At 40.3% G+C, this 13,075-nt stretch overlaps 1 long non-coding RNA gene across 1 annotated transcript in view; it reads left to right on the forward strand.

Annotated features, from left to right (window-relative positions):
- LOC138961467 (uncharacterized) overlaps positions 1-6,986 on the forward strand; it is a 394,970-nt gene extending 387,984 nt beyond the window's left edge. Inside the window, exon 3 of the long non-coding RNA XR_011454191.1 lies at positions 6,932-6,986. This is a non-coding gene — a long non-coding RNA (uncharacterized lncRNA). The remainder of the gene's footprint in view (positions 1-6,931) is intronic.
- Positions 6,987-13,075: the final 6,089 nt, after the last annotated feature.

Genomic DNA, 13,075 nt, shown 5'->3' on the forward strand with positions numbered 1-13,075 from the left:
TCCTTGATAACACTTTGCAGAGGTTGCTTATGTGTGTTTGCCATTTCATTTCTTCATCGACAGTTACACCAAGTATGCGATGTTCTTTAACTTGCTGTATTTGAGTTGTACCTAAGGACAGTTGTAATTTAAGAGGACTTATCTGATGCTTTTGTCTTGTGGTAATAACAATGCTTTTAGTTTTTTCTGGGTGCAGTATCATGGCATTTGATGTGCACCATTTCGCAACTTCGTCCAAAGTGTTCTTCAGGGAAGAATTTACTGATTCCAACGAGGTGTTACTGGTATGAATAGACGAATCGTCTGCAAAAAACTCGCATTTGACTTTATCATCCGATACATGTAAAGGCAAATCATTAACGTAAATACAAAAGAGAATAGGTCCTAATACAGACCCTTGAGGGACGCCATGTTTTACTAGTGCAGTAGACGAATTCTGGCATTGTAGAGTGACATACTGTGTCCGGTCAGCAAGATACGATTTAAAGAAGTCACAGACCGAATCGTTTCTCAAATAATAGTGTAATTTTTTCAACAATATGGAATGATCGACTAAGTCAAATGCTTTCTTAAAATCCAAAAACAATGCTCCTGTAACTTCAGACTTGTTCATTGCTGACAGCCAAGCTTCACAGAGAGACATAAGAGCTGTGTGGCAATAATGCTTGGACGGAACACCGGATTGACACTGATGGAACAAATTTTGTTCTTCCATGTAAGCAAGAAGATGCTTGTGCACATGCCGTTCTAATGGTTTTGACAAAACAGGCAGCAAAGAAATGGGTCTAAAATTACTTGGGTCTGAGAGATCTTTACATTTGGGAAGAGAGAGAGAGAGAGAGAGAGAGAGAGAGAGAGAGAGAGAGAGAGAGAGAGAGAGAGAGAGAGAGAGAGAGAGAGAGAGAGAGAGAGAGAGAGAGAGAGAGAGAGAGAGAGAGAACTGTGTTATTTTGCAAACTAACACGATTTCCAGCGATACTCTCCCTTGTCAAAACTGTGCTCTGCATTTACCCCACATTCAGGTTGCCAGTTGGTCGCTATCAACGTGGGTTCTTAAATTCGGTTAGGGATAGGATTTAGGGGGTGGGGGAATCTGTGTGTGGGGGAAGGCTGGGGGTGTCACTCGGATGCTGTCTGTTCTTCAACCGCCCCCCTAACCCCACTAACTGACCTCATTAGAAATAGAAGGATAGGCTAGGATCCAATAATTCCTTATATCAAAATTGTTAAAATTTTGGGCTGCGCTCTCTCGTTTCCGTTGCGATGATAATCTAAAAAAGTTCCTGCAATGTATCGATCCTGATCCTGATCCTGAAAACGAAGACACGTGCATCATCTCTCGTTGTCTGATTATCATGATCGCATTTCGATACTTTGACGAGACAAACCCAATGCTGGCTTGTCGAAGAAGACAGCCACAGCGGGCTTGTTCGAGTCAAAGTATCACACCATATTTCAGCGTATTACCAATACCTGTCCCATTATAGGCCAACTGGTCTAAGCGGACGTTAAACCCAAAATAGTCAGTCAGTCACATTCAGGTTTTACATTTAGTCAAGTTTTGATTTAAGGTTTTAACATAGAGCGGGAATCGAGACGAGGGTCGTGGTGTATGTGTGTGTGTGTGTGTGTGTGTGTGTGTGTGTGTGTGTGTGTGTAGATCTTTTCCAAGGAAACTACTGCACCGATCTTCATGGAACTTTAGATAAACATTCTTCCAGATGATATCCCCAGATCATTTTTGTCATTTTGTTCAATTAATGTCTTCGATGACGTCATATCCGGCTTTTAGTGAAAGTTGAAGCGGCACTATCACGCCCTCATTTGTCGATCAAATTGCCTGGACTATGGGAATGCAATATTTCAGCTTAGTAGCCTAATAATTAATTAATGGTTTGGTAATTAAATATCGGAAAATTCTAATCAACATTAAGATTTTAGTAATCGATCCCAAAATAATTACACCTTATTCTTATCATTTCCTGATTCCTGAACGATCCTAACATATAGACATGTTATGTCTGGATTAAAAAGAAGCTCAGAAAGTTAAAAAGAATAGAGAAAAGCACGCTTACCTGTAAAGTGCAAGCGCTACATTTGCATGATGCAGAAAATAATTACCAATTTTTTTTTCCCGTTCCTGAACGATGCTAACATATTGACAATTATACAACAAAGTGAAATTCATCTCCTATCTCACCACTTCCACACAATTGACATACTCTTTCACCCCTCGGGATATCCAAGAAACGTTCTTGGTGAATAGGTAACTTAATAAGGTTACTTAACCTACATTTTAGCATTTGTTCTCTCACATCAAATACTTTTCAAAACAAAACTCATGCTTATACAAACAATAATTATAACTAACGCTATTACCGGCAGATTCACTTGTCAAGCATTGCAAATAGGCTTATTTGTCTGTAATTCTGAACGTGTGCATGCGTGCTGTATATGTTTGCGTATGGACCGTGTTGCGTTTTATCTTTGTTTGTTGTCCCGGTCTGGTTTCTAATTTGCCCCTTTACCTGCATATATGCTTGTCTGGAATGTCCACCTTGGTAATAGTCTTATCAATCCCTCCCACAGACAGATGATATGGGTTCAACACGTGCGGGAAGTTGGCAAACATAGCATTCCTGGTGCCTGTGCAAAGGCTGGGAATGTCAAAACAAGAAGTGTTCGTTATTTGTGTGTGTGTGTGTGTGTTTTTTTTTGTATTCCAAAATATGACATTTTATACAGATCGAGACAGTGAGTGTTCCTCCGTTTATCGAGGTCTGTGTAAAATGTCATCTTTTGGTGTAAATTACAAAGAACATGAATGTATCGATTGAGTTTCGTAATAATTTATTTTATCTATTAAGATTTAACGCACCCAAACATGCCCTATTTTTAAGTTGGCTATCCGCCTAAACAAATAGTTTTTTGTTGCTCAAAGAAGGAAAAAACTAGGCATACATAATATATAGGTTACACACTCCGAGTTCTGAATATCGTGCATTAAACCTTCTACCACCGAAAATCCTGTCATGATATTCATGTGCGAAACGAGCCCCCTTTTGTCGTTTTGTTTCCAGGATTGTGCCGTTGAATGCATTTGATACTGTGCAGTTACCGGCCGGTTTCAGTCGGTTTCCCGAGCTGACATTCGTCAAAACTGCGAAAGACCGCATTCTGATAATCTTCGCTTCACAGTTATCGACGGGAGAGAATGATACCCGAAGGGAAGTAACTCTTTTTTTGACCTGAGTTCAGGATTCGAAATCTTGACCGCGTGTGTGATTTTACAAGCGATGAAGATGATTGCTGAGTTAGTGCTTATTCGAGCCATTGTGCTTCAGTGTTCAAATTTGGATTACCTACTTCTTCAATCGTCACTTACTGATTTAGGTGAGCCTAACTTTGATGTCTGTCGTTGTCTTAGACCATTAGGTATCTGTCTGAGGGAAAACGGCGCACCATTGTCGAGTTGTTTTTATGCGGCAACGCTTGTAACCTACTGGTCTCTGTATGTCTAAGATCCGACCTTCTTCGCCACCTTTTATTCTAACAGTATCACCAACTTTGAAAATGGCAATTTCCATGCTGGTCAACTTGAGCCGAAGATACTAGTAGCAAGCGACAGATCATGCAGCAAACGACAGTTCCTGCAGCAGACGACAGATCTGTAGCAGACGACTGATGAGACAGCCTTGTTCTATTGAACCATATTTAGCAATCAATGCTCTAAAAGCGATAACAAATGAACAAAACTATAAGCATACTGTTTTAGTGTAAGTTTTATTTTGTAGCTCAAGATTTTGAATCAGGATGTTCTCGGGATTGATCTAAGCGGTTGCCCATGAAGCGTACCTCGTTACAACTGTACTAGAGTTGTGCGCCTTGAATCACTGTGTGTCTCTGTTGCTCTCTCTCGTGCTCTCTGTCTCTCTCTCAGTCTCACCGCGTCGGACAACTCATAATCTTCACTCAGCTCTCTTCACCCAAACAGATTATGTACATTCTTTGGTTTTTTCTTTATTTCTTCAATGATAATGTTTGTAGATCGTTAGCCAAACGTTAGTTCGACTTTTATACCGCAGAATATATCTCAATCGTTTTGCTGAAAAAAAAATAGTCCCCGAGTTAACGATAAATATGCAGATGACCTCTAAATTATTCAAATGTACTCTGAAATCAAAGACAATGACCAATGCCATGTGAGATCGAGACTCGGTTGTGATGGATAATCCATATGGTTGTGATGGATTATCCAGAATAATTCCCTCTACAGCTATTAAACAGAGACAAAGAGGCAGGTCATGGGATAAGCGTTGTTTGTTGTGTTCCTAAGCAACCCGGCACAACAGTTTGTGGAGGTTGCCTTACGCAGAAGCTAAAGTTGTAGCACTTCTATTCAGCTCTGCATGCAGCCGAAGGTACCAGGAAGCGTTCCAGATTGTTGACAGCTGAATACTTAGAAAGGAAGGATGGCAACATATATCTGCCAGAGGCAGTACAGTCCACAGTTTCTTACGCCGTAAGACTGAGCTTCGAGGCAGCGTACAACTTGACGTGGAGGAGGTAAGGACGTGTGTGCCTTTTTTCCAAACACAACATGAAATTGAAACCTTAAACAAAGAAAACGATCTATGGGTGGTTTTGTGCATTTTCTTCTTCGCTGCAAGCGTGATTTGCGTTTAAAGCAACACGAGATGAGACCATAACAAATGATGTGAAAGTATTCAATTGTAATCATGCATTTGATTCAAAGTGAATAGAATAACCATCAAATACTGTCTAGATTACGCTTGCCTCATGAACATGAAACATGGTTTTGTAAGCGTTGATTACGGTTAGAGATAAACGTTTTTTTATTTTCGAAGAATTATGAAACCAAACAATGTCGAAATGAGTGTTCTGTGAAGTGGCAACCTACAGAGACAATATAAAAAAGGAAAGTAAACTTGTATTCTTATTCAGAACTCGATCATCACCCCCAACCCACAACAATCCACACCAACCTGGCCTAGTTACACACGTACACATTTATTGTGAAACGTTATGCTGCAACAATTTGGCCGAATCTGACATGAAATAAATGAAAACGTTAGAGAAACCCCTCCGACGGAGTTGTCAGTTGCCAATTCGTTCAAAGCAAGTAGATTAAAAAATACCTTAAAAAACCTTTATTTTATCGCAGTGTTTCTTCGTTCTAGTCATGGAGTTGTGCATGGTTACAACACATTAACAATTGGTTAGTATATAAAGTCCCTGGGACGGTGCCAGCGCGTAAAGCAATTGGAGAGGTTCGATGACTCAGAAACAAAATCAATACACTTGCGTTCAGAAATTGTCATGTGGAAAAACGACGACGCCAACATAGTGCAAACTGGGACTCCTAAACCGTCTCTGCCAAGTAAGAACCGTTTTTAATCCTTTTTCTTTTGCGAAACCTGGAGTAACTTTTACAGGCCTTGGAGATTTCATACTAGTTTGTCCTAATCTGGATAACTTGAGTCAAAAGTAGATTTCCCGTTTAGAGGGTTATGTTGTCCTTAAGTCAAAATAGTGAACATTATACGAAACACAAATCGACAAGGACCAAGACACTCGGACTCATACACTCGCAGACAGACGCACAGCGAGAACGCGACGCACTCACTCATACCAACTACAGGCACATGCATTCTGAAGACGGAAAAACAGTCATAAATAAATAAATAAATTATTGGATACATAAAGTTAGTTGAGAGAAGAAGAATTGAGCTGGAAAGGGAAGAAGAAGGAGAGAGAAATGGGGATGGGTGGTCATTAACAGACTAGTGAGGGAAGAGGGGTGTTTTGAGTGAGGTTTTGAATGATTGCGTAGATGTGGAGTGCCTGAGTGAGTGCGGGAGTTGGTTCCAGATGGATGGGGCCTGGTAAGAGAAGGTGCGCTGGCCATATGTTTTGGTGCGTGCTGATGGTATCCTAAAAAGGCGGGTGTCTGCGGAGGATCTTAGGGAGCGAGAGGGGGAGTAGACATCAAGAAGGTCAGAAAGAGCTCTAGGGGACGATAGATCAAAGTTTCTAAGGCAGAGTGTGGAGATCTTGAACTGAATCCTCTGTTGAACAGGCAGCCAGTGTAGGATTTGAAGAAGAGGGGTGATGTGGTCGTGCTTGGAAGAGCGAAAGATGAGGCGGGCGGCATGATTCTGAACACGCCGAAGCTTTTCGATGATGTATATATATATATATGGTTTAACTCTGACCAATTCAGGAGTGCATCAATGCTTTCTTGTAGAGTTTTTGATAAATAATTTATGGAATGGTGACTGGAATGAGAGAGAGAGAGAGAGAGAGAGAGAGAGAGAGAGAGAGAGAGAGAGAGAGAGAGAGAGAGAGAGAGAGAGAGAGAGAGAGAGGTTACAACACGAGTGGGGGTTTATATGGCTTGTATTTCAGTCAAGATCCAGCGGGAATATCAAAGGGACTCACTCGCCAGAGGCTCATGAGTCCCTTGATATTCATCCGCTGGGTCTTGACTGAAATACAAGCCATATAAAAAAGCACGAGTGTTGTAACCTGTATATCCCATGAAGATCTAAAAGACAAAGTGTGACGGAAACATCAAGCTTTAGTTGTCTGTTCAGATGAGGCACCTCTGCACATACATTAATCTAAAGGCACGTCTGTTGATCTATGTCAAGTCGGTGCATAATGGTGGCTTGGTTGTCCCCGTCAGTTGAAAGCCTCTTGCACGGATTTGACTGAATACCTAGTGGTTACACACGCATCTCCTGAGATCGTGGACACCTTCAACGTCTATAGGGCCTACTGCACCACAGAAGAGCTGGAAATACTCGCAAAACGCATTGAACAGCTTGTCCAGTGAACAATCGTAGTCGATGATGTACCGATAAGGGCGTGTGTACCGGGCACGCTGTAACTTCACATTCATGAGCAGAGTCTGAACATAGCAGTGCTGGTCGGACGGACTGGGTTTTTAACGATTGCTAGTTCTTCTTCTGCGTTCGTGGGCTCAAACTCCCACGTACACTCGTGTTTTTTGCACGAGTGGAATTTTACGTGTATGACCGTTTTTTTACCCCGCCATTTAGGCAGCCATACGCCGTTTTCGGAGGAACGATTGCTAGTTTGACTTTTGTTTTAGTTGAAAGCACGAGCACACACACTCAAACACATACGGCTTGTCATGTTGATCACAAGAGAGAAATAGAACAGCGAATACAAGGAAACACAACAGATTACGTCCCCATAATATGACGCGATGGACGACAGACGTCATGAAATCCGCTATGATGATAGTCTCGGCAAGTCGAGACTAAAACTCAGCTATCGACTCTCGCGCAAGTTCTCAAAAGCGTGGTAACCCCTTGCACATCCGGTCTATAGGTACATGTGCATTTTGGAATGTCAAGGAGGACAGAAAGTAGAGCCAGCTATGATGTATTTCGTGCACCCTTATTTATCCTCTATTTTATGTGTTATAAGAGTGCAATAGTTACATCATTGATGTAACAAGAGAACAATGGAAATACAAGAAATATACCTAGAGTACATTTACAGAGACAAAGAAGGGAGGTCATGGGATATATTATATATAAAACACTTGATTGAGTCCACCACATTCAATTCATGTAAACCTAAAACAGGTGAAACTTTCACTCTTGGAGAACACTTCTCCTGTGACACCAAAAACATCATCTATCTCATTTCGTGTAAAAATTGCCAGTGCCCAGTACGTGGGGCAGACTCAAAACAGTCTCAGAGAAAGGTTCTATCTCCACCGCTCACACATTGGGAAGAACACGGGTACTCTTCTCACAGTGCACTTCAACCAGCCCGATCATTCTCTCGGTGATATGGAGTGCACTGTGATCGAAAGAGTCTTTTGTACGACCCGGGATGAGAGGTGGAAAAGAGAGTCTTTCTGGATTGCAAAATTAAAAACTTTGGTGCCGAGTGGACTCAATTCTGATCCGTAAACACTCTATTACATGCAGCTTTCGTTTAGACCATGCAATCAGCAATGTGTGTGTGTGTGTGTGTGTGTGTGTGTGTGTGTGTGTGTGTGTGTGTGTGTGTGTGTGAGAGAGAGAGAGAGAGAGAGAGAGAGAGAGAGAGAGAGAGAGAGAGAGAGAGAGAGAGAGAGAGAGAGAGAGAGAGAGAAACTGAAACTGAAACTGAAACTGAACTTTATTACCAAAGGATAGAGGTTTTAGGCAAAGCCTAATCTTACAACCTGTCCCTTATACAAACACTTAATACAGACGCACATAATATGGATAGTAAAATTGACAAGGTTATTGTTACTTACAGACGTACATAATGTAAATAGTAATAAGAAAAGGGTTATGGTTTTGTATACACATTCAAAAATGGGAAAAACAATATAGTTTGGAAATTGCAGCATAGTTGCAATAATGCATTGCATATAAACATCCAAAACAACTAATAACAAAAGGGAGAAAACAAATGTGGGGAGGAATTGTCCCAATCATTCGCATGTATATCATTATCAATACATACACATAAAGAACAAATCAAAATACAAACATAACTTGACTAAATGTAAAAAGCACTAATTCGCACGTGTACATTTGTTTTGATTACAATCAAAACGAAAGTAGATCTAAGCTTGAATGTAAATTTTATCTTTGAAATATTTGCTTTGTGATTCGTAACTGAAATAACCATGGTATTGTGTTGCTTAGTAATTGATGCATGAATTGGCGTCTCGCAGAATTACACGCCCCTGAGGAAGGCCTGGCAACAGGTCGAAAATTTGGGCTGCCACTTGACATTCTTTGTTTGGCTTTTCCTTTCCTTGATTTTCTATATATATATACGACTTGTGTCTGTGTGTCTGTGTGTCTGTGTGTTTGTGTATTTGTGTATTCGCCATGCACGGCCAAAGTTCTCGATGGATCTGCTTCAAATTTGGTGGGCTTATTCAGAGAGACCCCGGACACAACCTCATCGATGAGATATTTCAACACGTGCTCTCAGCGCGCAGCGCTGAACCGATTTTGGTTCCACCTCAGCTATTTTGGTTCCACCTCAGCTACCCGGGCCCCCATACCGACACACCATAGCCGCTACACCACATCACAACGCCAAAGTTCTCGGTGGATCTTTTTCAAATTTGGACACCGTATTCAGCTACACCCCGGACACAATATCATCGATGAGATATTTCAACACGTGCTCTCAGCGCGCAGCGCTGAACTGATTTTGGTTTTTGTGTTCATTTCACCATTATAAGTAACTCTTCCTTATCTTCTCCAGTGTTTGGCGTTTATCTCCCTTCCTTCGTGTGGCTTTCCCGTTCAGTTGTAAGTTACTATTACTATTTTTAGAATGTCACTGCGCTGTCCACTGCGCTGTCCACAACGCTTCCCTTGCACCCGTAAGTTGTTCTTACTGTCAAAGTGAAAAGGTCGAATCAATTTATAGCCACGCGAAAAATACACTCTCACCTATCTCTATATATTTATAGATACAGATATGCATATATATATGACTAAGTGCCAAAAGGTGCGCACGAAAAGCGGACAAAGGGGCTAAAAAATAAAAGTTGACAAACACGACTGATATTGTGATTTTTGTTAAGACAACAGATGCTGGAACCCAATTACGAAAAGAAAAGATAAATTTACCCAAATGATTTTACAAATAACGATAATTTTGTTCGTTATATCATTCAAAACGGCACTGAGTCATAGCATTAAGGTTATCTCGCACGTTTTTAAAGCTAGGGCTTTGAAACTTGGCACACAACCAAAGTATAATGACCTCCAGGTATGGTGCACATCACATTAAACAACATTGAATTTCAAGGTCACAGCGAGGTTAAATTTCCTTTGCAAACTGGAAAATTGTCGTTGTCACGTCTTACATGTTTTAATACTAGATCAGTTAGACTTTACACACTTCACATACTTTCAGCATTTTTATAAAACCTCATTAAAAGTGACCTGCTTGTTAATCTTTGTCAAAGTTCAAGGTCACAGCGGGGTCACATCTGGTCCAAATGTGGAATATTTTCAATTTATTCAGCGCGTTTATAGCACGAGCTTTGAAAATACACACAGTTCTAGTGTATAATGTTCACACACGATTAAAGTCTGGTTGAAAAAGTCAAGGTCACAGCAGGGTCGCGTTGAGGTCAAACATATACATTTTTCAATGAGGTTTTCTCATATGTTTTTGAAGCTAGGGCCTTGAAACTTGGCACACTACGCAAGTTAAATTAAACCTCATCAAATTCCAAGGTCACAGTGAGGTTAAAGATCCTTTAAGGATATTTTCTAAAAAAGGTGACCGCCTGGTTAATGTTTGTCAAATTTCAAGGTCACAGCAGTGCCATCTGGCTTAAACTTTGAAAAATTGTCAATTTCTTCAACTAGTTTTATAGTGTTTGAAGTCATTCACACATGATGAAAGTCTGGTTGATAAAATCAAACGTCAAGGTCGCAGCGGGGTCGCATTGAAGTCAGACACATACAATTGTCATTTTCACGAACGCCTTTTAAGCAACACCTTTGAAACTTCACACATTCCAAAGTTTTGATGTTGTTTGGTTATAATCAAAGTGTGGTCAATTTCCATGATTGAGAGCATTCAGAGGGGTCAAGTTGAGGTCACACAAAAGAGATTAAATTGTCGACACAACAGATGAGACTGGCTACCACTGTTTATTTTAATACACTTTTATGCAAATTTTAAATTGTGTTCAACCATATACACCAAACTCACCCAAACTCCGGAAACATCCAAGAAAAGGAAAAATGTGTCCAAGCAAGGAAAAACGCCATTTCTTCAAAGGCTGGAATAACTACAGATGCAGCCGCGTCATTACACACAATGCAATTACGTCATACATCATACATTTCTATGAGTCATGTTGAATGGAATGGTGGCATGTGCCTCTATTCTAGCTAACAACAAAGCTGAAAAAATGAATATTATCTGTTTGTTTTGTTTGCTTTACCCGTACGAGACCTTTCTGTGACCTTGACATGTGACAAGGATCTACCTTAACTTCTTTAAGTCGGAGTTGAGAGTTGTGTGATGTTTGAAGGCTCTCCCTTTAAAAACAACTGAGATAATGATGCATTTTCGTGTTTTTGATTTGCCCATGTGACCTTGAGATTCGACAAAGGTCAACAAGACTTTAACCGTGTATGGAGGCTATTAAGCCCAAAGATGTGAACTTTCAAGGTTCTTGCTTTGAAAAACTCTGAGAAAAAGGTTATGTTTTTTTTTTTTACCCACACGAGACCCTGCTGTGACCTTCACATTTCTCAAGGATCAACCTTGAATTCTCCATGTTGAACAATCATTAAGCAAAAGCGTTGTTTGAAGTTTGAAGGTTCTAGCTTCAAAAATCTCTGAAAAAATATGTTTCATCCGTTTTCTGAACCACATGTGACCCAGCCGTGACCTTGAAATCTGACAAGGGTCAACAAGACTTTTACCATGCATGGGGGCGATTAAACCCCAAATGTGTGTGAAGTTTCAAGGTTTCAACTTAAAAAACGTCTGAGAAAAATATACATTTTCCTTTTTGGACAATGTGTTGCACGCAAGACAACACGACAAACGCTCGTGTTATCATTCTTTTACTTTAAGGTCGACTTGCGTGCCCGCTCTTTCGCTAATCTCAATTAAAATTCATCTTAGAAGTTCGGTTTTATTACGCTTTTAATTAAGAAGATTAAACTAAGACAACAAATAGTTAGTTTTACCCATTAAACTCGATAAGGTAGTGACATTTTATGTTGAACGCAAGAAGGTGTCGCACGCAAGATCTGAAAAGATGTTGACGACATAATTTCAACACTTGATAGCGCAATCGTGGTTCGTGATTTCTTCACAAATTTTGAACACAGAATGTGTCACGTGGTTCCGTAAATGAAGTAGATCTTTGTACATGTAAATTTTGTTTTTAAAAGAAAATAACCGTTAATTACCGAACATTTTGTCGCACGCAAGATATGACGAAATTTTCAAATCGTTTTCAAAAATGCTGTTCAAAAGTTCTGCAGTCTTTGCTGGATTACTTGAAAGACAGCAGTTTGATACACCGTTATCGCTTGACGTGTCGACATCAATTCCAGAGTTTTTGAAAAAGAAATTTAGTAAATATCTGCGATTGAAAAATGTATGCCGTGATGACGAATCATCTTGCGTGCGACACCTTAAAATTCGGTTATCGAAAAAAAAAAATTCTCTCGAGATTTAGATTTGACGTTTGGTCTCGTCTGTAAAGCGATGTTTCAGGCATTCAATCAAACTAAATGCAATTCATTTGTGCTTCTTGTTATTTTTCTGTGGCATATTCAAAACACGAGGTATCACGATGTCCTTTTTCAGATGGCCGGTTTTGGCGTTATTTTTGACTTTAAACAAAGATAACTTCAAAACCGTTCAAGTCAGACACACGAAATTATGTCCACTATCTCTTCGCACATTCATCCACACACACACCAATTTTCAGCAGACACACGTTTTTAGAAACATTTTTATTGTAAAACAAAGTCGTCTTCTGTTCTGTGAGCACCTTTTGGCACTTAGTCATATATGTATATTGCTATTTCATATGTTAGGTAGATTTCCATTGTCAACCTCCGGTCTCGATTTTGATATCACTGTCTCAACAGACCATAGCAGCGTCAATATTGGGTACTGTTGGTCAGTGTATGGTGCTTGTATCGTGTCAGACTCAGTGTAAGTGTACATCTGTTGTGTGCATTTGCCAGCATGGAAGCGAACTGTAAAAGTAAAAATGACGGGGTGTCCGGTACCAGCGGACATACATTATTCACTAAGCCAAAGAGTAGAGCATAAGAACCAAACGGGCGTGAAATGGCACACACGCATAGTTAAACAAGTAAGTTCACTGACCACAATAGTCTATAAGTGGACACGAGCCACTACCTTATGTAAACAGACGGTAACAAGCAGCTTAAATCAACATAATTTCTTCAAGTAGTGGCTCGCCAGCGCCAGGCAATTTTTGAGCCGAGAATTACATCTTGAAAGTATAGGACACCATAAACACGTATGCAGAGCTGGTGGTGGT

This window comes from Littorina saxatilis, linkage group LG3 (genome assembly GCF_037325665.1).
Source record: "Littorina saxatilis isolate snail1 linkage group LG3, US_GU_Lsax_2.0, whole genome shotgun sequence".
In the NCBI taxonomy this organism is placed as follows: domain Eukaryota; kingdom Metazoa; phylum Mollusca; class Gastropoda; order Littorinimorpha; family Littorinidae; genus Littorina; species Littorina saxatilis.